This window comes from Triturus cristatus, chromosome 7 (genome assembly GCF_964204655.1).
Source record: "Triturus cristatus chromosome 7, aTriCri1.1, whole genome shotgun sequence".
In the NCBI taxonomy this organism is placed as follows: domain Eukaryota; kingdom Metazoa; phylum Chordata; class Amphibia; order Caudata; family Salamandridae; genus Triturus; species Triturus cristatus.
In genome coordinates, this window is record NC_140590.1 from 1,001,732,441 (window position 1) to 1,001,756,584 (window position 24,144).

The following is a 24,144-nucleotide window of genomic DNA, read 5'->3' on the forward strand; positions in this document are numbered from 1 at the left end:
CCCGAGAGTACCAAACACGTGGACTGGAGTCCTACACCATTGCCATACCAGCTGACTGACAAGAAGAACCAGTGACTACCTGATAACCTGGCTTGCATCCGGATCCCGTTAGTGACAGCACGGCTTGACCAAGATCCATCCACCCCTGAGGTTTGCGCGAGCGACAAGGCAGCGGCTCCTCGGTGGTCTTGCAGCTGCCTCAATGTAGGCACCCGCGCAGCCCATAAGCAGTTCCGTTGCAACCCAGACAAGGGGCCTCCTCCATGCTGGAGTGTTGGACTTGACATTGCCTTACCGACAGACTTCGGGACGTCTAACGGAGAATTTAGTAGATCAAGAAACACCTTCGTGAACCTTCACCATGGACTCCAACCATGCTCACGATGCACCCTGTTTTATGAACTGTTGGGACCTACCACAGATCATCCTTAACTTCAGCTGAGTAGAGCAACTTCAGACCAAAAACATGTTTCCACTGGTATGCTGCTAGAGTGTGGTTGACGTCTCCAAGCCAGCATTTGAGTCCTGAACCACTCACGTTAAATATGAGTGCAAGCAAAGATGGCAAACACAAGGAGATGATGGACGGAGCACTGAAACTTTTCAGACACTCATCCCCAGCCACAGATCTGGGTTGAATCCATCATCGTACTTTAGCTCACTTCGCCACTCCAATTCAGAGCCAGCCATATGCAAATCAGTCTTGACCCTGTTTTTCATGGGAGCAGTCCAGCCTGAACTGCCGAGTCAGGTCTTCCCTGGACTGGAAACAAGCATCCTGGGACTGGTTTTGGGGTAACACTCCTCATCAGCCAGACTAACTTGAATCGAGTGGCAAAGTGAGCAAGGGACTCACGTCTGGGAATACCCTGCTAACTTAGGGCGAACAAAGCAAACACAAGGAGATGATGGACGTAGTGCTGAGACTGAAACATGGCTTAACCCCTCCTCAAACCCCAATATCGGCACCATCACCCCTGACGGCTACAAGATGATACACAAAGACCGCAACCACAAACATGGCAGTGGCATTGCCATAATTTTCCTGGAAACCATCCGTTGCACCATCACCAATGACAACCCAACGGCTCTCATGGAATACCTCAAATTCTGACTACCAATCGTCACTATGAGCAAGGTAAAAGGCACCCTCGCCTACAGATCCCTGGTACCCCAGCCAGCCTTCTGCGATGCCCTCTCCAACCTCATCCCCCTCTTGCTATCAACTCCGTCCACTACGTCCTGCTCTGCAATCTTAATTTCCATGTCGACAACCCCAATGACACCAAATTTACTTCCCTCCTGGAGAACCTCAACAACTTTGGCCTGACCCAACTTGTCAACGAACCCATGCACAAACCCAGACACACACTCGAAGCCATCTTCATCTCCAGCGAAAGAATCAAATTCTTTCACACCACAGAACTCACCTGGACCGACCATGCCATTGTTCACTGTACCACCTCCGACGCCCAGTGCACCTCTGCCAAGCATCACAGCTCCACCCACCACAGCTGGGGAAAGGTCACCGAGATGCAATGGACTTAGGCCCTCAGCACCCCACAACCTGAAACCTCAGCAAATCTCGCGACCAGGCCATCCAGAACTTCTGCACCTGGATTAACAAATGTTCCGACAAGGTCGCCCTGCTGAAACCATCAAAAACCTCCAAACCAGCAGGCTTGTACACCACAGAGCTCATAACCACCAAGCACACCTGCTATCGTCAACAAAAGAGATGGTGCATCAACAAGGACCCCTTCGAAAGAGCCGCACACAATGCAGCCCTCAGTGACTACCACTGACGCATCAAGGAAGCCAAGATAGCATCATCACCAACCGCATCGACACAAGCTAACCACACTAAGGAACACTTCAAAATTGTCAAGGAATTCTCCAACCTGGCAGCCACAGAGAACATCATCCACCCCTCCCAGGAACACCTCTTTGACTACTTCCACAGCAAGATTGCCACCACATACAACAAGTTCGACCCTCAACCCACCACCCTCAGCCTCAACATCCACAATCAACCAGCGAACACCAGCCAAATGATAACCACCTGGTCCCCACTCACGACTCAGACCACCGCTAACATCATGTCGTCTATCCACTTCGGGGCACCCAACAACCCATGACCCCACGATCTCTTCAACCTCGGAGTCAGCCCTATCAGCACAGAATTCTCCAGCATCCTCAACATCTCCATCTCCACAGCAAACTTCCCAAACACATGGAAACACAGGGAGGTCAGACATCTCCTGAAGAAGCCCTCTGCCGACCCCAGCGACCTAAAAAATGACCAACCAATCTCCCTGCTCCTCTAACCAGACAAAGTACTTGAGAAAGCAATCAACCAACAGCTCACCAAATACCTGGAACTCAACCACCTACTCGATACATCAAAATTAGGATTCCATGCCACCCACAGCACCGAGACCATACTGATTGACGCCACAGACAACATAATAACCTTCCTTGACCACAGAGAAACTGTAGCCATGATCCTCCTCGACTGCTCTGTTGCGTTCGACACCATACGCCACCACACCCTCATCAACAGACTACATAACATCGATATACAGCAAAACCCCCTCAAGTGGATTGCCTCTTTCTCCTCAGGACACACACAGAGCATCCAACTGCCCCCTTCACCTTCGTACCCAAGGACTTCATATGCGGCGTACTCCAAGGATCTCCTCTCTGCCCCACCCTGTTCAACATCTATTTGACCCCCCTCACTGATGTTGTCACATCCCCCGAGCTCAACATAATCTCCTACGGTGACGACACTCAACTTATCCTTTCACTCACCGGGAACCCCTCCACCGTCAAAACCAATTTCAGCAATGCCATGACTGACGTAGCCAAATGGATGAGGGACATCAAGGCAGATTCTGCATAACTTGACCAAAATTAGCTCACATTGAACAAATCAAATGCAATATCATCATTATAGGACTCTTTAGCTCTAACCCATTGCTAAGGTAGGTGAATTGTTCTGTTAGCTTCCACAGCAACTGCAGTCCAGAGATATAAAATACAATATGAAACTTTCTCAAAAACAGGCTCATGCATTAGTGTGTTCGCTTCCACCACAACTGTAGTCCAGAGATGTAAAGTACAACATGAATCATTCTCAAATAAATGCTAATACATTAGTTTATTTGCAGGTCTTAATCAGAACTTTCAGTGGAATTGTATTTCAGAATGATACATCAGGAACATGATGGAGAGCTTCATTCACAATATATGCACTGCTCTCCAAGGAAAGTTACTATCTACCGCACAATACACTGCAGAGAGAGAAGACTTGTGAAGGAGCAAGGATTTGTTTATATGAGACTTGCTCAGACTCAATTCACTCGTTTTAACTTATCAACATAAATTATTAATTGTGTTTCGTGATTAATCCTTGCACAATAAATTTACATAAAAAGACAGAGACGCTTGCCTATGTGTTTTCTAAACATTAATACGGATAGCGGACTAAAAGCGCGGCTCTAACAGGGAAAACTTTACTGCACATGTGTCAATTGCATCTACGTAATGTGGCGTTTAACAGCTTTGGAGGGAATTTCTCGCGCATGGCGTCTTCAAGACCCACATGCATGGCACCTACCTGCTTTGCTATTTAGAAAACACTTTATTTTCTAAAAGCTAATGCAGGGAAAGTACTAATGAGTAAAGGGAAATAGAGTAGAGATAGGTGGTATACAGTGAAATAATTTAATTCTTGAATTAATATTTTCTCTTTTGACCTTTTATTAGTTCATATTTTGGGCCTTCTTTCCATAACCTGAGTGAATGAGTGAAAGCCTTCTGCGCATGTGTAACCACTACTTCCCCTGGAAGGATGATCCCATGATTGGACAGCATACAAGGCCATCGACCGCTAAACCCTGGGAACCCAGATGTTAGAAGTGCAGTGACTGAAGTCATATAAACATTATTGATAAAAATGTTTCAAATGTGAATAAACTCGGGTGGGAATAAAGTAAAATGCATATTAATAAGGGGATGGGTTTGCGAACAAAGAAAAGATCTATTGTTTACTTATGTTGATGCACACGCTATCATTAAAGACACAATATGACAGTAAATCAGAGAAGGACCGTATTCATTCGGGCTTCCGTTCTTCTTTAATTTTCAGTAAAGTCTTCCACTCCCCAGAAGGAACACGTTTCGTCGCTATAGGGAATAACCCGAACGACTTCCTCAGGGCTGGAAGTAACACGAATACCAAAAATGGAATATACAATATTTGTATGTAAAATAACATAAATAAGCCCAGAATATAAGGTCGTGTAGAGGAAAGAACTTATGTGCATATCATATCAGGCAGTCCTATTTACATGTGCTCAATGGTTATACAAATATTAACAATTCTTATAGTGTTTTCCACATGCAGTACTCCTTAAAAAACATTTTTGATGTGCATAATCCCAATATCCTGAATACCTTAATAAATCCTACTAAGTATAGTGTCAGGTTGCCTTATACCTAATATTATCAATATCACCAGCCCTAGTGAAAGGCATGCTTAAGTAAGTTCATCCAATATTGATAAATCTGTACCTTTTATTCTGTGCTTCAAAATCCCTAAAATATTCCAAAATGTTATACAAGACACATGAGGCATAAGCTGATCACTCTGTTAAATGTTTAACAGCCCGAGTCTTCTCAAGTCTTACCTCCTAATATTTTCTATTTCAATTCAAATTCCCTCAGAGTTCATGTTATTCGTAACAGTTATCAATGTTGATGTGAAACCCTAAAAAAACAAATACAGATACTAATATAAGATCCTAAACAAAGTAACTACACCATGCCAATAATCATCTAAAGTAATGCCTCTCGTTCAATCATATCGCTTCTCACCTTCATTAGATATCATCACGTGAAACCAGCACCTCTGACTCCCACGTTATTCAATACAAATAAAATCTAGTATTATCGTCTGAATATCAGGTCTGTACTCTTCAACGACCTAAAAAAGGTTTTTTAACAATTAACTACCTGGACGTAATAATTCGCTGTTACAAGTAAAGGGCTTATCCAAGTATAACTCTTACCCCACAAGTGTATGCTTCAACAATCAATTCAATAATAGCGTTCCAATGTTAAGGAATTAGTTCCAGCCGAGTTCCCTGAAGTACCGGGACCTATAGGTAAAGCGAATATATTATTCAAAATAAACCGATAAACTCTTTCGGTCAGAAAAACGCCATCAACAAGTACGAACAAGCTCACCTCTCAGCGCTCCCGTCACCCAGATACAGGTACGCGTAGGCGGTAACGTCGTAAAACCAACAGGTAGTTAATTGTTAAAAAAACCTTTTAGGTCGTTGAAGAGTACAGACCTGATATTCAGACGATAATACTAGATTTTATTTGTATTGGACAATGTGGGAGTCAGAGGTGCTGGTTTCACGTGATGATATCTAATGAAGGTGAGAAGCGATATGATTGAACGAGAGGCATTACTTTAGATGATTATTGGCATGGTGTAGTCACTTTGTTTAGGATCTTATATTAGTATCTGTATTTGATTTTTTAGGGTTTCACATCAACATTGATAACTGTTACGAATAACGTGAACTCTGAGGGAATTTGAATCGAAATAGAAAATATTAGGAGGTAAGACTTGAGAGGACTCGGGCTGTTAAACGTTTAACAGATTGATCAGCTTATGCCTCATGTGTCTCGCAGTTACTAATACTTGTATAACATTTTGGAATATTTTAGGGATTTTTGAAGCAAAGAATAAAAGGTACAGATTTATTAATATTGGGTGAATTTACTAAGCATGCCTTTCACTAGGGCTGGTGATATCGATAATATTGGGTATAAGGCAACCTGACACTATACTTAGTAGGATTTATTAAGGTATTCAGGATATTGGGATAGTGTACATCGAAAATGGTTTTTAAGGAGTACTGCATGTGGAAAACACTATAAGAATTGTTAATATTTGTATAACCATTGAGCACATGTAAATAGGAGTGCCTGATTTGATATGCACATAAGTTCTTTCCTCTACACGAGCTTATATTCTGGGCTTATTTATGTTATTTTGCATACAAATATTATATATTCCATTTTCGTTATGTGTGTTACTTCCAGCCCAGAGGAAGTCGTTTGGGTTATTCCCTATAGCGACAAAACGCGTTCCTTCTGGGGAGTGGAAGACTTTACTGAAAATTAAAGAAGACGGAAGCCCGAATGATTACTGTCCTTCTGTGATTTACTGTCATATTGTGTCTTTAATGATAGCGTGTGCATCAACATAAGTAAACAGTTTAATCAATCCTAGATTGAGCCTTTGGGGATTGGGGTGTTATTCCCCTAGTTTGATAGCACCGCAGGTACGTTTTGGGGTTAGTTATATACACTGTGGAATCTTGTGGGAGCGCTAGCTATTTCCCTTACACCCAACTGTATATCAAAGAAAAGATCTATGCCATCATGATTTGATGACCAAACGGCCCTGGCATGTCCAATAATAATTCTTATTTTTACGATATTGCAACTTTAGGGGGTGGTACATGAATCCCAAAAGGTATAATTGAGGGAATTTAGTAGGTTTGTGTGTGTGATCCTAAGAGAATGCTAAGAGGGGAGTTACTGTCGGAGTTATTGATGATGCTGATGCTGTGAGATGCTGAAGAAGATTCAAATAGAAAATTACCCATCTAAAGCAATTGATTAGAAGAAGATCGCGGAAGAATCTCGAGGTGGAAGAGAGTGTCAGAGAGGGGTGTGATGTGTTCGGCGGTCTAGAGAGGTTCACTGTCCTGTCCTGACTCCTACCCTGAAGTTTTTGTCCCTGATCTTTCCCCAGGGACCCTTACCAGCCCTTTGAACAGGGGGCTTGGTCTTCACACCATCTGTGGTAACTATAAAATGCGTATATTTCCTGATGTATTGCTGTCTCTATCCTCTCCTCTCTGAACAACGTCAATCTATTGAATTTGTGAGATTATTTGAATTGATTGAATTTTCCTCCCTAATGATTGATGGTGTCCGTGGTGTGTATTTGAATGGTTCACTCACATTTAAACTTTAAAGGTTTTGGAAACTTTTTGAGTCTGTGTTTATTATTATAGATGAATTATTTGCGAGAGAGGTTATGTGCATCATCACCATCAACTAGTTCCAACTTCATCGACCAAATGGAAAGAACTTATTGATCAGTGATAATAGTTAGGAAGAAATACGAATTATTGCAGTACTGATCAATTCATGAAATAAACAAACAACCTCCAGTGGCTAACCAGGTGAATTTGAGTGTATGTCTTATTGATGGGCCCGGGTGAATATATGGTATTGGAGTATCTGATGTTGGTGCGCCGCTGGATCACTTGCAGCGAGACATTGACTGGGACGGGGAATGAGCAGGATGAGCAAAACACCAGAGAACTGCATCCATTTTAATAACAAGCATTTGCAATGCAATAGGTCTTGCGTTTATGAAAGTTTGAGCTATTAACATTGCAAATGACAATGCCTTTTATTTATGTGTTGGTTTTTAAAACATAAATAAAGGTATTGTGATTTAAAATGCCAATAGCTAAAAAACTCTTGCAAATGCAAGACCTATTGCATTGCAAATGCTTTTTTTTCTGTGGGGCATACAAAGAGTGTGACATTTACAGTGCTGCCTGGCAATGATCACATGCATTTTACCATAGTAGTCCATATCTTAATAGACTTCACTTCTTGCAAGGTTTTTTTTTCCTAGCACACTTTGTTTAAATATTATTAAGGAGCTTCATATGTAGCTTATTTTATATTTGTCTGCACTTAAATGCATTAACTGGCACTATTTTGCCCCACAAATGTATGTGTTTTTTGTGATCATTTTAAGGTATTAGAAGAAATGGATACAAAATAAACATGAATGATGTGTGAGGGAAGCAAAGAATGAACGAGGTGGACCCAAGGCCCTCTCTATGTGTATTGCAATCTTACAACATATAGCTACACTGTCAGAACCAGTACCTAAAGCTACTGGTCCCGAATACTAAGGGAGCTGAAAAAGATATTAGGGGTACAACTCCCTATGGATACTAAACACATACCTCTGGGTGTCCCCACTGAAGTAGATCTCCCTGTAACAAACTCCTATTGTGCAACTTATGGTTGATAGTCGTGAAAAGGGACATAGCCCGATACTGGGGTTCCTCTAATCTGCCTAAACTGACAGAGTGGAGAGCGAACGTGGACCTATGCATGGTTGCAGCAAGGGTGACATATAAGGCTAGAGGATGCCCCAAAAAGTTGATCAAGATCTGGACTCCTTGGTTGAATTATTACGGCCTTGAAGTTGAAGAGGCGGTGATAAGTGAAACTCACCCTCATGTACAGGTTCCGAATGCAAGAGGTCGCAGGGGTCCCTTATCCTCCCTTTATCTCACGTCTATGCCACCCGGAGGGGTTTAGCATTGAACTCTGGTGGGTGATGGGAGATTTGGTTAATAGTGTATCCTAATACGAATGCTTCCCTACAAAATTGTTATTTGACTTTACAATGTAAAACATTCTATGAGCAAGGTTCACCTACCACTGTACTAGCTGATTTAATGTTTAATAAAACCAGTTTATTAAAAAAAAAACAATACCTAAAAAGCCACCTACCTCACCAGCAGGAAGGGGATAGTGAGAGGCAGTTAGAAATAATAAGAGAGAGGTATAGGAGGGAAGGAAGGGGGAGGAGGGACATAAAGGCAGAGAGAAATAGTGGAAGAGGAGGAACATTCTCCTACCACCTTTAATCTTTATATACACACTTTCATCATGCTGCCGGATAGATGGATGCCAACAGCTCACTGGATGCCACAGGCATGCAGTTGAGGGGCATCGCTGTGGGACGCTGCTTATCACTGGTGCAATAAGGATCTGGTTTACCCATTCTTTGGTCACTCCCAGCATGGATTAGATTCCATGTTGTCAGTGCCTGTGGTGTGATGTGCCACACTGATGGACCACAATGCATGTAGGTTGTCTACACAGCATAGAAACAGTACTGTCCTGGGGAGACGGACTCTTTACGCTTAAGTGGGTTGTGTTCTAGTGTGCCAAAGTCCTCTTTACATAAATTGCACACTTGCTTACCACCCCAACTTGAGGCCCAGTATACCATAACATAGGCCGGCGCTCAACATGTGCATGCTGGTATATACCACATGGTAGCGATCTAAACAAGTTGGCTCCAATAGATGTGAAAACACTGAGATGCCAGACTCTGTGCCTAAGTCAAAGTTAAAGTAATTTTCTCTTTGCTGACCGTGTAACGACACAAGTAAAAAGTCCAGTCCTCATGGGAGGTTACAAATGCAGTCAAGACGTTACCAAGGAGGGACCACTGTGCCTATTCATGAATCAAAAGCATTGATTTAGATAGGAAAGTAACAGGAGCCAATTGAAAAGATGGGCGGGAAATGGGCGGAGCTTTAAGTCCATACCTGAATACAGCATGCCTCACAGAGCAGCACATGTGCTGCCCAGACCCGACCTAAAATAGTGTCTTCACGAGAAAATGTGGCATTTGTAAACTACATTAATAAATAGGTCTAAACATTAAAATCAAACTGTTTCAAGTGCAGCTTCATTAATTCCCTGGCTACGACTATATTCATCATAGACATCATTGATTCGCACAAATTATTTGTTGCCCATAATTGCACATCAAAAACAGATTCCACAACAGTGATGAGAAACATGGTGGCGAGTTTAAGTGATAGTGTTGTTACAAAGTGCTCAGGTCATAGCGAAGTGCATGGGTCTATTTAAGGGTTTGGGGGGATGGGTTACCCCACACAAATATGACGGTGATCTCGTCCGCCTTATTAACAGGAAACAGTGGCATAGCAAGGGGGGGGGCACAAGTTTGGGGGGTGGCGGCCTCCCCCCTTACCTGTCGAGAAAACTGGCAGCAACTCCACCCCCGCTCTTACACATGTACACACGGCCGCAGGGGCAAATGCAATGCAAGGGCCACAGCGGGTGGCCATAGGTCTAGCTACACTACTGACAGGATATAATGGACTTGTAATAAGGCGGACGAGCAATCGTCAAGTTTCTGACAATACCACTTCCACCAAGCTAAATCAGGCTCAATGAAAAACAAAGACCTGCACACCACGACAATTCACGTACATTCCCACTCACATCCATCAAGCATCACTGCATCATTCACCCACCTTACTACATTCACCCGTCCTCTCACATTTAACAACCCCACACCACACACCTGGCTCCCGGACTCGTCCATCCATACAGACCCACAGAAAAACGTCACCCACCAGTTAATACGCACTCTCACCGCCAACAGAAAGGCATGGCTTCGGCTTTCCTTGTTTATAGCGTGCCTTCCTTCCCTTATCGCCCGTGTCCAGACATGCTGCATTCCCTTCTTGGTGACTCACGGAGAGCCGAGCTTTCTAGGTAAGTCTGTGACATCCTGGAGTATCGGCGCCGGCCGCAGGCGCTTGGCTACAGCCCAGGGAGGTAGGAGCGGGCTTCGTCTTCCTGCGAAACTGCAAATCCAAAAATAACCAAGCTGGCGGGAGTTTCCACAGATGCACCAAAAGTACCAAAAAATGCGTCAGGCTTCTGTTACTAATTTGCTACATGTGATGGAAATTTTATTCATTTCCAGAGATACTGTTTTGCTCGAGGCCCTCGAACCTAACAAAATCACACGGTACAAATGATGAAGTAATAATGTAAGTGCACATGAAAAAATGCTGTACTAATATAAATGCATATTAATTGAAAAAATTCTAAAGTAATGTAAGTGCAAATAGAAAATACATATCAGTCTTTCGTTTCCTAAAGTTGTTATGCTCAAAATATGCTAAAGTCTTGGAACAAAAGAACAAAAACGACATCATCAAAACTGGAATTCTTAGGCCTGTAGGGAGAGTGTTATTCAATATATGTGTTTACATATTTAAAACTATTACTTATAGAAGCTTTTGGCATCAGTGTGGTGTGTAAAGCAGAAACTGAAAGGCTCGTTGGTCCCCACAAAAAGCAGTTTGAATGACTGCATTGCAATATTAACTTTCTTCAATTAAAAACTATAACAAGAACATTAGGTAGAAATTTTTGGCACAAAGGAATATGTGCCCTATTTATTTTAATTTAATCATGATGTTTTGTATGGCATGAGTAAGATCTCCATGCGGTATAGTGTTCCACACAAGCAGCTATAGAATATCATTACATAGTGATATTCAAATCCAGAAATTTAAGGCTTCGATTTTAATTCCAATTTGAAATTATGGGGGTCTATAGCAGTATTTGAAAATTCTTTTCCATTGTATCCTGTTTGTATGTGCCCTGTAACAAGATAAAGTGAGTTCTATTCACTTGTTTAATTACATCAGAGTGTTGTATAGCGCTGCGCTAGGAGACTCCGTCAGGAGTGACAGTTGCGCTATATAAACCTCTCTTTTCATTTCATTTCATGTCATACTGTGACATAACTTCTCCACCAGCCATATTTGTAGCTCATGAAAAAGCAGTGCTATTTCAGAGCAGAGTGGTGAGTGAAATTGGACAGGTGCTGCCCAAATCTGGGGTCGTATTACCGAAAGTGTCCTGGGGGTGCAACAGGCATGAACTTTGTGCACCCATTGGGCACTTTGATATTACAGAGGGGGCCGAAGATCCTTGTGCGGACCCTTCTGGCGCACATATAGCGGCAGCACTTTTATGAGTGGATGTTTCCTCATTAGCAAGGGGACATGGTACCCTGCAAATGAGGGAAACACTTTGCCTCGGAACCCGGACAGAGGCAAACATGCCCTTAGAAGGCAAACATGCCCTTTGGAGGTGCACTGAAAGTGTGCCACAAAAAAAGGGTGAACTGTCAGGGCTCTCCCTTGAGGGCAACGCACTCGAGGGTGAAAGAAGGTCTCTTAGACCTCTAGACAACTGTCTGCAGGTGGGAGCAGTCACTAACTGCATCCACCTGCATGCGGATCTCTAAGCCCTCTTTAACGTGTATGTGGGTTGATGCATCTGCTCCGTATTTCACTTGAATGCGCTGACTCTTGTCAGGCGGCCCTGAGGGCAGTAAATTCATCATAATAGGACACCTTTTACCTGTTTGTGCCTGGCACACCTGTTTAAAGGTGAGCCGTGGTGCAAACAGGGAAAGTGTGACTTATTTGTCGTATGGGATTAAGTGTTCCTTAATCGCAACCCATGACCGTGCGGAGATAATTTAATAAGTAAGTAAAGCTTGGTTTATGGCACTTTGCTGCATCGTATGCCATTGGGTTCAGATCTCATGACAGAGTGAATGTTCCACAGTCTAGGCAATGTTTTGCTGTTGCCGGTAATAGCTTTTGTAGATTGAGCAGAGAACCTTATAATTGTAGAGAATTTCAACAGCACGAGTGGTATGGTTCTGTTTTGGAAGGTTTAGTTTATTGAGGTTTGCAGATAAAATATTGAGTTAGAAATGTTGAACTACACAAATATCGAGTCGTAAATATCGTGTGTCCGAAATATCGACAGCAAGAATGTCGTGGTCAAGAATATCGATTTGAAGGTAAGAAATATTGTTTTTAAAAATATGGAAGTCATAAATATTGTTTGCAAAAATATAGTTCTTTAAAATATCGATTTAATTGGTGTTATGTATTTTAGTATATATTTTAAATGTATGTGATGTATTTTTTTGTACAAGTACTGTTTTTGTTTTTTAAAATAAGTGTTACATTTTTAGTAGTTATCAATTTGATTTTAATTACATTTTGCGTTTTTTAGTTCCTTAGCAGGTTGTGGGTTTATAGGGGAATAGGGTGGAAAGTAATTTAATTATAATAAATTAATGATTTTTTTATTTACTATAATTTATTTAATTGACATTTTTTAGTGTTAATTGTGGGAAGTAATTTATCTTTAATTAAATATGAATTTGTTGTTAAATAATATTAATTAATTGGTAATTAATTGTGGTAATTGTGTAATTAATTTTAGGTGCAGGTTGTGGGGTTTATAGGGGTAAAGGGTGGGAAGCAATTTATTTGTGATTAATTAATAATTAGTTAATAAATAATATTAATTATTAATTAACCCCTTCGCTGCCAGGCCTTTTCCCCCTCCTGTGCCAAGCCTTTTTTTGGCTATTTGGGGTAGTGCGCGATGGGGCCCCTGTAACTTTTTGACCACATAAGGTATCCACGCCAAATTTGCGTCCTTTTCTTCCAACATCATGGGGATTCTAAAGGTACTCAGGGTTTGTGGATTCTCCTAGAGGGGGTCACAGAAATGAGCCAGAATACAGCAAAATGTTGTTTTTTTTCGGAAAAATGGGAAAAACGGGCTGCAAATTAAAGCATCTGGGGTTTTCCCTGCAAATGTTATCAAAAAAGGGTTTGTGGGGTTGAAATCACCATTTTCCCAGCTTTTCGAGGATACCAGACTTTTGTCAGAAACCCAACATTTTTTACACAGTTTTGGCATTTTTCTGAGACATAGCCTATTTTTGCTATTTTTTGTGCTTTTGAGCTCCTTCCAGTTAATGTCAGAAATGGGTACAAAAGCAATAATGGATCCTGGAAAGCTATACATTTTCGAGAAGAAGACAAAATTCTGAATCCAGCAAGGGGTCATTTGTTTAGATCCATCAAGGTTTTTTTATAGAAACAAACAGTTAAATATAGGATAAATTGAAAATTAGTTGAAAAAAACAGCCTTTTCTGTCAACGTTTTCACCTGTAACTTCTTCTAATTATGACAGCTCTTTGAAAGCAATATACCGTTGCATCCGCTGGACATTACTGGTTGTGGGGATATATAGGACTTGTAGGTTCACCAAGAACCTGACGAACCCAGAGCCAAAAACTGAGCAGCAACTTGCAATGGTTTTTTATTATGTACCGGGTATATAGTAATTATTCTGTAAAAATGTGTACATGGAAAAATCGGTATGAAAGACACCTATGTATTTCTGAAATGGGAACAAAATATAGAGTTTAGAAACAGCAGATATTTGCACATTTCTGAAATTGGGAATACTCATACTAGCATGAGAATTATCAGTCATTTTTTAGAATGACTTCTTTTTTACACAATATGTTTCATTTGGAAGGCAGAAATGCATCGAAAGTCAATAGATAATAACAGTTCCTTTACAAATCTGAATTACCCTAAGTCTACCTATAAAAATGGTACCTCACTTGTGTGGGTAGGCATAGTGCCCGCGACAGGAAACGGCGCAAAACGCAACGTGGTCACAACTCAATATCGCAGTGAAAATTTACCCTTTTTTTGCAAAGTGCCTAGCTCTAGTTTTTGAACCCTAGCTCTGCGGGCACCTTGGGAAACCTAGCAAACCTATACATTTTTGAAAACTAGACACCCAGGGGAATCCAGGATGGGGTGACTTGACTGCTTCCCACCAGGGTGTGTTACCCAGAATCCCTTGCAAACCTAAAAAATTGTCAAAAAAACCACATTTCCCCCACATTTCTGTCGTGGAAAGTTCCGAAATCTGCGTGGATCCACAAATTTCCACCCACCCCGCGTCCCCCAAAGTCTTACGAGAAAAACGGTACCCCACTTGTGTGGGTCGGCCTAGTGCCCGCGTCAGGAACCGGCGCAAAACGCAACGTGGTCACACCTCAATTTCGCAGTGAAAAATGACCCTTTTTTGGCAAAATGTCTAGCTGTAGTTTTTGAACCCTAGTTCTGCGGGCACCTTGGGAAACCTAGCAAACCTATACATTTTTGAAAACAAGACACCCAGGGGAATCCAGGATGGGGTGACTTGACTGCCTCCCACCAGGGTCTGTTACCCAGAATCCCTTGCAAACCTAAAATATTGTAAAAAAAAACACATTTTCCCCACATTTCTGTCGTGTTAAGTTCCGGAATCTGCGTGGATCCACAAATTTCCACCCACCCCGCGTTCCCCAAAGTCTTATGAGAAAAACGGTACCTCACTTGTGTGGGTCGGCCCAGTGCCCGTGACAGGAAACGGCGCAAAACGCAACGTGGTCACACCTCAATTTCGCAGTGAAAAATGACCCTTTTTTGGCAAAATGACTAGCTGTAGTTTTTTAACCCTAGCTCTGCGGCACCTTGGGAAACCTAGCAAACCTATACATTTTTGAAAACTAGACACCCAGGGCAATCCAGGATGGGGTGACTTGACTGCCTCCCACCAGGGTCTGTTACCCAGAATCCCTTGCAAACCTTAAAAATTGTCAAAAAAAACTAATTTTCCCCACATTTCTGTTGTGGAAAGTTCCAGAATCTGCGTGGATCCACAAATTTCCACCCACCCCGCGTTCCCCAAAGTCTTACGAGAAAAACGGTATCTCACTTGTGTGGGTCGGCCTAGTGCCCGCGACAGAAAACGGCACAAAACGCAACGTGGTCACACCTCAATTTCGCAGTGAAAAATGACCCTTTTTTGGCAAAATGTCTAGCTGTAGTTTTTGAACCCTAGCTCTGCGGGCACCTTGGGAAACCTAGCAAACCTATACATTTTTGAAAACTAGACACCCAGGGGAATCCAGGATGGGGTGACTTGACTGCCTCCCACCAGGGTCTGTTACCCAGAATCCCTTGCAAACCTAAAAAATTGTAAAAAAAACACATTTTCCCCACATTTCTGTCGTGGAAAGTTCCGGAATCTGCATGGATACACAAATTTCCAACCACCCCGCGTCCCCCAAAGTCTTACGAGAAAAACGGTACCTCACTTGTGTGGGTCGGCCTAGTGCCCGCAACAGGAACCGGCGCAAAACGCAACGTGGTCACACCTCAATTTCGCAGTGAAAATTGACCCTTTTTTGGCAAAATGACTAGCTGTAGTTTTTGAACACTAGCTCTGCAGGCACCTTGGGAAACATGCAAACCTATACATTTTTGAAAACTAGACACCCAGGGGAATCCAGGATGGGGTGACTTGACTGCGTTCCCGAAAGTCTTACGAGAAAAATGGTACCTCACTTGTGTGTGTTGGCCTACTGCCCGCGACAGGAAACGGCGCAAAACGTAGTGAGGTAACATCAAAATTGCCTATCTCAAAACCACCTGGTTTTGCAAGGGGGGTCACTTGGGTTTTTGGCCCGGTGCACAGCGGCCATCTAGGGAAACCTACCAAACCCATACATGTCTGAAAACTAGACACCCGGGGGCTTCCAGGGAGGTATGGCTTGCGTGGATCCCCCAACGTTTCCTAACCCAGAATCCCCTGCAAACCTCAATTTTAGCTGAAAAAGTCACATTTTTCACTCATTTTTGTGTGGGAAAGTTGTGGCATCACCGGGCTCACTCAAATTTCCCACCACCCAGCGTTCCCCCGGGTCTCCCGGTAAAAATGGTGCCTCACTTGTGTGGGAGGCCCAAGTATCCGCGACAGGCAAGGGCCCAAAACGTAGTGAGGCGACATCAAAATTGCCCATCTCAACACCATCTGGTTTTTCAAGGGGGTTCACTTGGGTTTTTGGCCCGGTGCTCGGTGGCCATCTAGGGAAACCTACCAAACCCATACATTTCTGAAAACTAGACACCCGGGGGCTTCCAGGGAGGTATGGCTTGCATGGATCCCCCAACGTTTCCTTACCCAGAATCCCCTGCAAACCTCAATTTTAGCTGAAAAAGTCACCTTTTTCACACATTTTTGTGTGGGAAAGTTGTGGCATCACCGGGCACACTCAAATTTGATTTTTTTCAGCTAAAATTGAGGTTTGCTGGGGATTCTGGGTAAGGAAACGTTGGGGGATCCACGCAAGCCATACCTCCCTGGAAGCCCCCGGGTGTCTAGTTTTCAGAAATGTATGGGTTTGGTAGGTTTCCCTAGATGGCCGCCGAGCACCGGGCCAAAAACCCAGGTGACCCCCTTGCAAAACCAGGTGGTCTTGAGATAGGCAATTTTGATGTCACCACACTATGTTTTGGGCCCTTGCCTGTCGCGGGTACTTGGGCCTCCCACACAAGTGAGGCACCATTTTTACCGGGAGACCCAGGGGAACGCTGGGAGGTGGGAAATTTGAGTGAGCCCGGTGATGCCACAACTTTCCCACACAAAAATGTGTGAAAAAAGTGATTTTTTCAGCTAAAATTGAGGTTTGCAGGGGATTCTGGGTAAGGAAACGTTGAGGGATCCATGCAAGCCATACCTCCCTGGAAGCCCCCGGGTGTCTAGTTTTCAGAAATGTATGGGTTTGGTAGGTTTCCCTAGATGGCCGCCGAGCACGGGCCAAAAAGACAGTTGACCCCCTTGCAAAACCAGATCGTTTTGAGATTGTTTGTTTCTACAGCGTGAGAATTTCGGCACAATATTGCAAGGAAAATGTGACAGACATTTTGAGGTTTGCAGGACATTGTGGATAAAATAACTTTTTGGAATTCACACGAGAGACATCACCATGAACTCCCATGGGTTTATGACAATATCTACAGTTGGTGGGTTATTCTTACATGGAACATACACCTTGGCAGAGAAACTAAAAAGACAAAGATTCCTGCACAGCCATCTATTCCTCAAACGCACACACATACTGGTTGGATTTGGCACGAGGGCGCGTGATGGTTCAGTATATTAAATTTTATTAACAAGAGATTTAACAAAAATGAAATGCACTGTCAATAATTAAATGGAGAAAAAACTGAACCAATGACTCGCAGCTCATGAGCTGTAAAGCCACGGCAAGGCACCAACCGCTTTACAGGCTATTCACACACCTTTCATACGTGATACACACAAGACCATTCGCACCACCAGGCACAAAAACAACACATTACAAAATTCACAAAAGGGACAAGGTATACCCTGCTTCAGAAAGGCAAATATTACTGCACAGCCATCTAATCCTCAAGCACACACACATACTGGTTGGATTTGGCACGAGGATGAGTGATGGTTCAGTATATACAATTGTATTAGCAAGGGATTTCACAAAACTGAACTGCACTGTTAATAATTGAAAGGGCGAGAAACTGAACCATTGACTCACAGCTCGTGAGCTGTAAAGCCACGACAAGGCACCAACCTCTTTACAGGCCATTCATACACCTTTCATACATGTGAGACATACAAAACCATTCACACCGCCAGCCGCAGGCCCATCACATAACAAAACTCACACCAGCACACAGCGCCATTCAAGGGCCCATCACTTTCACACGCCCACATTCCTGACACAGCAACTACACAAGCTGATGGATTGCGTGGAGTGGCACTCAGCTAGCAGTGTGTGTAGTGACCAGCAGCAAGTCACTACTCACACACAGCCAGCCGAGCACCAGTCCACGCACACCGCTAGCCGAGCGCCAGTCCACGCACACCGCTAGCTAAACACCAGTCCACGCACACCGCTAGCCAAGCGCCAATCCAGGCACACCGCTAGCCGAGCGCCAGTCCACGCACACCGCTAGCTAAAAACCAGTCCACGCACACCGCCAGCCAAGCACCATTCCACGCACACCGCCAACTAAGTGCCAGTCCACACACACCGCCAACACATTTAGGATTTTTTTCAGACAAAAATAAAAACACAAAATAATTGCAAATAGATACAAATCTACAAACACAAAATCAGAAACTAAACACATTGCACTAACGCCAACCTTGAAACAGAATCACATTTTTCAAAGAATACAGACCAGGCAGTTCACTTTACCACTCATGAATGCTCCCAAAAATTCTTTTGTGTGTGGTACGCTCTAAAACAAGCAGGGACACACAGCCCAGGTTTAGAAGGACAGTCGGGGCAGTACATACGAATCTCCTTCCGCGTACCTCTTCGCCAACAGACTCTGCATCTCCTAGTGGGAAAATCTTTTGCCGGTGTGGGAGGGATGAAATCAGGAAAGTGGCGATCTTTCAATCGAACCACATCCTCCACCACTCCAAATCTAGGAACACTTGCCTGTTCCACAACAACAAGGCTAGCTATCACAGAGTGCTGAAACTGAAGAAATGTCAACTTTGACGCAGAAGAACACTCCTTGAACACAATAAAATCATTGAAAATTGCTAATTCGAAGAAATGGATGGCCAACTTCTTATACCAAACATAAGCCTTCCGAATAGCAGAGTAAGGTTCCAACCTCTGATCTACTCTGTCAATACCACCCATGTGCTTATTGTAGTCTAGAATGCACACAGGTTTGCCCACTTCAGCAACCTGACCCCAAACAGCCACAGATGAAGTACTCTCATCATGGATGGTAGTCAGCATGTACACATCCCTCCTGTCCACAAATTTTACAGCTAGTAGTTCATCACTACGCAAGGAACTGCACTGCCCCCTCTGAAGTTTTTTGGAAACAAGCTCTTTCGGATAACCTTTACGGTTAGAGCGGATTGTGCCACATGCAAAAGTGTCCATTTTATACAATTCCTTAAATAATTGCTCAGCAGTATAGAAGTTATCAAGGTACAAATGGTGGCCTCTGTTAAACAGTCTTCTAGCAAGATCCCACACAATTTTCTCTGAAACTCCAAAAGTGGACGGACAACCTGGGGGGTCAATAGTAGAATCTCTACCAGTGTACACACGAAAATTAAAAACATATCCTGTCCTACTCTCAAACAACATATACAGCTTAATTCCATAGCGTGCCCTCTTGCTAGGGATGTACTGCCTAGAAACCAAACGGCCCTTGAACAAGACCAAAGACTCATCAATAGATATTTCTTTCCCTGGAGTATAGATCTCAGAAAATCGATCTACAAAGTGATCAAGAACGGGCAGAATCTTAAAAAGACGGTCACAGTCAGGGTGATCTCGTGGCAACGCCATAGAATTATCAACAAAATGCAGCATACGCAGCAAAAGTAAATACCGATTACGAGTCATAACTGCAGGAAATATGTCAGTTGCCAACAAGGGGCTAATAGACCAATATGAAGCCAAGGTTGGCTTCCTTACCACACCCATCAATAAAGTCAAACCCAAAAACTTCTTAATCTCTTCCAGATATGTGGGAGTCCACCGGGTAGCTCTAGACAGGGGCCTAAGTTTGTCGCTGTTGTCCCTCAAAAACTGTTCAGCACACAAATTTGTCTGCTCAACAATCTAACCCAAAAATACATCATCCATAAACAACTGAAAAAACTGTATAGGCAAAAAGTGTTCACAATCCACTGTACACCCTGCATCACCGCTAAAGGCAGACTACACCGGCTGCACCATGTTTAGATCAACCCAAAGTCCAGCACTTCCAGTAGGAAGCCTAGCAGCCTCAGACTGCAATCCAGATGCCTCTTGCACCATCGGCACAGCAGTTTCCTCCTCTAAGACAGGCACTTCATCCGCACTGAGAGTTGCTTCATCCGCACCAAGAGTACCTTCATCTGCACTGAGAGTACCTTCATCATCCGATGATTCCATGTTGAGAGAAAACTCACTGCCAGAATCTTCCCCTCCCTCCTCTCCCTCAGACGCACTGTCAGTCTCATAATAATGCTCAGAGGAAGATTCAAGAAGCATACCAACCACCTGTTGAGCAGTCATTCTACGGCTAGCCATATTGCTTACTAATAAAGGTAACTTGTCAAACAAGTCAACAACAACAAACACTTTGTAAAATAAGTAATAAACAAAAAGCACCTTTATCAAAAACTCATATATACTCCAAAACAATACCACTCACTTGCCAGAGGCAGCTAAACTACTCACCACCACCTACTCTGTACAGACACAGTATGGATCAACAATATCCCACTAAAAAAGAAAGAGAAAAGCAATTACACATAAGACTATGCAAAACACATCGCAAAGAATTTTATGCTCAAACCACTAACTAAATATGCCGCCATTATGACATCACTTACAAAAAAATTCATTCAGACATTACAATATTACTCATTTGGAGTAAATACAACAAAAAAAATATTCTTACCAAAACAATGCAACTACACAAAACTGCAGAACAACCACTATCGAAACCGGAAACAGGAATCAAAAGCTTTAGACTAGAATAAAAAGGAGAAAAAAACTTTATTGTCACATAGGCATATAATGCTCTAGACCATCACGTACTGCGCAAAATGTATTTTCTTGAACCTCCCACTTACAAGAAGGGAAGATCGATGGCCCAATCCTTTACAAGCAACACGGCGAGAATCTGGAACTCAGCCTCAGCTCCGGACCACCCCCTCCCTCTTCCCAGTCCTTCAAAACTGACCTCAAAGTTCTCCTCCTGCAAAGACACTTCCAAACTTAATTCACACCCTCTCTATTGTCTGAAGGAAGTCTTTACATTATAGGAAATTCTGTTCTCCATGCCCGTAGAAGTGCCTTCCCAGTGTGTTCCTGTGTTTTGAGTGTCTGCCATTTATTGCACTTTTATACCTCTACTTGTACTTTGTACTCTTTTGTAACTTGCACACATGTCACTTTTCCTCTTGTAACATATTGTTTGCTACCTCTTGTATTTTGTTTGCTTTTGATACATGCACAATTACCACCATTGCCTCATGTAACGTAACGTTTGCTCTTGTTTTCAGAGTGTCTGCCATTTATTGCTGTATTTTACCTCATGTGACATCCATCAGAGAGCTGCATGAATAATTACCTGGTAATCTCCTCAGCACAATGCAAACATGCACATACATGACACTGTTCAGGGATCTATCATCTACAGCTGACATTAAATGACCATTCATCATGGTCCCCCCATTAAAGCAGTGCACTTTGTGATCTGCATGGTACATGTTCTTTGCAGCAGGCACATTAACCCTCTGTGCAACCTTTCCAGGAGTCAACCCTTCCACTACACAAAACTCCATCTCTCTCTAGGAAGAACATTAATCACCGAAGTTATTATGACATTTTTATTGTTTCTGAAAATTGCTGGAGGCCAGGAAGGAGGCAGCAAGATTTTTCAAACCATAATATACTTGCAAATACTACGCACCCACCCGAAATAGGTACCCAGTGAGGTCACACCGTTCGCATCGCCCTAACCTGCTCAAGGTTCATGTGACCTCAGTGACAGTCACAGCGACTGGATCACTGTTGCTCTAGGGTGTGCTGCTTCGTAGGCCTGCCCGCAAGACTGGAGATAAACTTCAGTATGGATTGTGGTGGACAGGCCTTCAAGGTTAACCCACAATTGACACCACTAGGGTACACCTGCTTGTGCTAAGACATCAAGCCTTCTAAGGTCTAGTGGGGCCTTCTACGGTCTAGCATGGGAATGTGCTCCCTCAGTACAGTGGTGTGGTGGACTGGTCATGAATGCTGAACCCGGTTCCCCAGTTCCAAATTCGACAGCTCTGGCCATAGTGCCACATTCCCACTGAACACCATACTTGCCCACTGAGAGAAACTCGCACTGCCTTCAGCTATAACCAAATTGTGCCCGCTATAAACACTTGGATGTGGCTCAATTCAAATTATGCACTTGATAAGAGTAATATGCTGCCTAAAAAAAAAAAAGCAACCACTCATAGGGAATGCAAAGCATGTGAAATGTAAGCAGAAACAACATGGTTACCTAAACGATCTCTCACTAACTACTCAGAAATCAGCAAGTGGATTCACATGAAAAGTTATGGACATGACTAGAGGGCCCTGAAGGGAACCGTTTCACTGTCCATTGCTTACATCCTTACAAAACATAAGCAGTATGGTATAAAAAGACCACATCCATAAACACAGAGCCATGGTATACATTGTGTTTTCCAATCCACCCATCAACCAGGTATTGCAGTACCTCCAGGAATGGTACACTCTCCCAAACTGGGAACAACAATGCTGTTCAAAGAAAGACGAGAAAACGAAAGTAGCACTTCACTGGCAAACTCTGTAAAGTGATGCTGGTGTATTTGGATGTAAATAAAACCAATCTGGCCACTTTGCAACCCCTCTGTCTTGCTTTATTTAGTTAGGTATTTAACTCTCATATAATACATTCAATTTCCCTCCATCCTGCTGCACTTTGGATTAGAACATTTCAAAAGAAGGGCATTTCTCGGCAGAGCGTTTTTCATTTTTGGATCCATTTCACAGGGAAGCAACTAGAAACATGAGCGTTTTTCATTTTTGGATGCATTTCACAGGGAAGTAACTACAGACACACACGAACGAAGCCGAGCCTCGTGGCATGCCTTTGGACTTCCATAGTGCCCCCACCGTAACCAAACCCACCGATGCAAAAATCCCCCCTCCCCAGCCCCAAAACTCACCTTTACTCTCCGACGCGCAGGAAGCAAATGGCTTCCTGCGCCTCAGAGAACAAAGGGGAAACCGCCAATGACGTCAGCGCGGCTCGCGCGCTGACGTCATTGATGACGCGGGGGTGGGGGGCGGGGGGAGGCAGGGGAAGGTCTTCCCCTGCCTTCCCAGTAAAAAAAAAAAGATCGACCACTCACGGGGGGAGCGCCAGCTCTTACCCCGTGGGTGGGTGCCATGACGAGCTGGACTCGTCATGGGCACAGTGCGACTGTGCTCCATGACGAGTCCAGCTCGTCATGGGCACAGAACGGGTTAAAAATGAAATATAGAAATTGTGTAATTAATTTTCAGTTTAAATATTTTTTGTTGTTAATATTTTGTTTGTTTCTAATTTTGAATTGACTGGAGTGGGAATAGTCATTTTTACCCCTCCACTATCTAACACTTTCCCTGCTGTTGCACTCGTTGGAGTGGGAATAGTAATTTTTATCCCCCCGCTATCCAACACTTACCAAACCGTTGCACTCATTGGAGTGGGAATAGTACATTTTACCCCTCCGCTATCCAGCTCTTTCCCTAATGTTGCAGTTATTGGAGTGGGAATAGTAATTTTTTCCCCTTCGCTATCCAACACTTACCCTACTGTTGCACTCACTGGAGTGGCAATAGTAAATTTTATCCCTCTGCTATGCAACACTTTCCCTGCTATTGCACTCACTGGAGTGGGAATAGTACATTTTATCCCCAGAGGCGTAGCTAGAGCTTGTGGCACCCGGGGCTATCTCGCAGATTGCCGCCCCTGGGGAGGGGGGGTTGCTGGGGAAAAAAGACAGCGACCACTTGAAAGAGGTCCGAGAGACACATAGTATCGCCGCTAATAGTTACCTCGATCATTTAAGTTACATGCACATACATGACACGGTCCAAGGCTACACAGTTGAATACACCGGTGACTGGCAGTACAAAAGAGAACACACAGACT

General features: G+C 43.3%; 1 long non-coding RNA gene across 1 annotated transcript in view; it reads right to left on the reverse strand.

Moving 5' to 3' along the window:
• LOC146810987 (uncharacterized) overlaps window positions 1-24,144 on the reverse strand; it is a 1,144,084-nt gene that overhangs the window by 563,262 nt on the left and 556,678 nt on the right. The gene's annotated exons all lie outside the window — the stretch shown is intronic.